Below are 2,646 nucleotides of genomic sequence, written 5' to 3'. Positions count from 1 at the left end.
TCACTCAATATCTTGTGGAAATGAATATGTAAACTAAAAATAAACAAAAAAAAATTAATTTAAAAGAAAGTACATTTTACATTTTCTCTTTTGAGTCCAACCAGATTAACAATTATGCCACAACAGAGTTAAAAATAATTTAGTCCCCAAACATCATGCTTATAGTATTGACAAGGACAGGCAGCTAGATGGTGTAGTAGAATCGGGGTCCTAGAGTCAGGAAGACTCATGTTTCTGAGTTCTAATCTGGCCTCAGACACTAGCTATATGACCCTGGGTAAGTAAATTAACCCTGTTTGCCTCAGTTTCTCATGTGTAAAAAGAGCTGGAGAAGGAAATGAGAAACCACTCTAGTACCTTTGCCAAGAAAATCCCAAATGGGTCATCAAGAATTGGACATGATTGAAAATGACCGGTCAGCAACAAAAGGAGCAAGCTCAACCTTATTCCATACAGTCAATTGTTTAGTTTTCAGTGAGAATGATTATATCTTTGTAATTGACAAACACTACAAATTAGGCTTTGACTTATTGTTTTTCTATTGTCTAGATTTAAGAAAGTAATGGAAAAGCTAACAATACAAATTAAGCTTAAAATTTGCTATACTAATTTCTTTTTTCCTCAGAGAGTTCATTATTAAATATTTACCAGTCCAGTTCTATACCTACCTATTTGTAGTAGCATCATGCAGGAGCCAAGATAGGAACCATTCTTTTTCTTGTCATGAAGCAAAATTTAACTAATGTAGGGGTGACATAAAAGCTTTTCTTGTTTTTGGTTTATTGTAGCCTTTTAAGTATTTTAAAAAACAAGAAAAATTATGAAGAAAAAAGTATAAATGATGTCATCATTGACATCAAAGTATTGGATGACCAAAGATATGCTGCTCAATAAAGTGATAATTGAGAGATACTTTATGTGCTGAAATGACTTTATGTACTTTATGACTGAAATGGAATGTCAAGAGAACTAGAATAAGGTCTCAAGAATGCTGTTTGGACATTCTGTGTCAGACTCATGTTAATGACATCGCCAAGAGTTATACAAAATGGGCAGCCAAAGAGGGATTATAATTTTCATTTTGAAAGATATGTGTGTGCACACACACGTGTATATATACACACATACATATATGCATATGCACACATATGTCTGTATATTTTACATCATTTATGTAATGTAAAAAATATACATTACATATATTTACATGTGTGTGACATACATACCTATAAAGTTGATGTTAGACCCAGATGAACGGGATGGGCAGGGCATGCCTCTGACAGCTCGTGTGGTATTTATTTTTGGCCCAGATAAGAAGTTGAAGCTGTCTATCCTCTACCCAGCAACTACTGGCAGGAACTTTGATGAGATCCTCAGAGTGATTGATTACCTTCAGTTGACAGCATACAAGAAGGTTGCTACTCCTGTTGACTGGAAATGTGGGTATAGTGTCATGGTTGTTCCAACTATCTCTGAAGAGGAGGCCAGAAAACTGTTTCCTAAAGGCGTCTTCACCAAAGAGCTCCCTTCAGGCAAGAAATACCTACTGTACACCCCTCAGCCATAGGTTACTCCAGCAAGTGTCCATGCTGGGGTCTGGCTGGGGCTCCCTTGAAGATCTCTGCCAGAAGGAATACCAGCCTGCCAATCATGTCTTCCTGCAGTAATTGATTTAAACATTGATAAAAGTAGGGAGTCTTTGGGCTGCTCTATTAATGGCTTGTTAAATGAAAATGGCACTAAAGTCACCCATGATTCCTCTCCTTGTGCCTTTACCAGCATTTCACTTGGGTCATTGAACTCCCTTGTCTCTGTGCTGGCTATCTCTGGGATGGTACTGTTTTGGACTTTAAATCCTTGTGAGATCTATTGCAGTCTCCATCATCAGCCACCTAGTATGGTTGACATTTAGGAAAGGGACTACTTAGGAGCATTGCAGGAATAGGACTTCTTTAACTGACCTAATAAACAAATCATCTCTTTTTCTAATTATCTGTTTGAGGGAAGAGACGATTTAACATGTCTGATTTTGAGCTTCACCTCCCTAAGTTTATGACCAGCAAATTGAAATATTTAGGTGTTTCAGATAGTGGGTTTTTTTCTAAAATGTTGAGTGTTCTAACCACAGGAAAAACTTGGAAATTCTTCTCTTTCCAGATGATAAAGGGAAGCAGAATACAATCTTAAAATATTTAGATAGATTGGGCAGAAGAGCTTTCTAATTATGATACAGGTATGTGGTTGAGACTACAGAGAAGCTGCACGAGGCCTGCTAGTGATGTAGAGAATGGTGGAGAGCCATAATTATGGGTGCCTTTTAAACAAGTCACATACCTAGACATGGAAAACTGCTCCAAATGTTCATAATAAGATGAAAGCATGTATACTTAAGGAAAGGAAGGGATAAAGATACTATTTCTTTACTATAAAATGTAATCTCTGCAGTGGATTGTTTTCTGATATTTTGCCTTTAGGAAAGCCACAAATAAAAGCTTTTTGAAACTAGGTCATGAGTCTCTTCGTTTGGATGTATGTGTCTACACACACCTTTTGGGTTGTGATCTTATACCCCAGTCATTTCTTAACTTCCACCCCACCCAATTGTGACTTCCCTCATAATAGAGAAACTGTGAAGCAAAAAAAAAT

The 2,646-nt window shown here is 36.8% G+C and overlaps 1 long non-coding RNA gene across 1 annotated transcript; it reads left to right on the top strand.

The window, feature by feature from the left end:
• Positions 1-1,213: 1,213 nt before the first annotated feature.
• LOC138145774 (uncharacterized) lies at positions 1,214-2,269 on the top strand. The gene is made up of 3 exons (XR_011164309.1): positions 1,214-1,414; positions 1,693-1,834; positions 2,172-2,269. It is a non-coding gene; the product is annotated as an uncharacterized lncRNA (long non-coding RNA).
• Positions 2,270-2,646: the final 377 nt, after the last annotated feature.

The sequence above is a fragment of the Petaurus breviceps genome, unplaced genomic scaffold, assembly GCF_028583685.1.
Source record: "Petaurus breviceps papuanus isolate PSGF00001 unplaced genomic scaffold, PetGlider_PUasm1.0 90750, whole genome shotgun sequence".
Lineage (NCBI taxonomy): Eukaryota > Metazoa > Chordata > Mammalia > Diprotodontia > Petauridae > Petaurus > Petaurus breviceps.
Note: the sequence above shows the minus strand (reverse complement) of the source record. Positions and strands in the feature narration are given on the sequence as shown.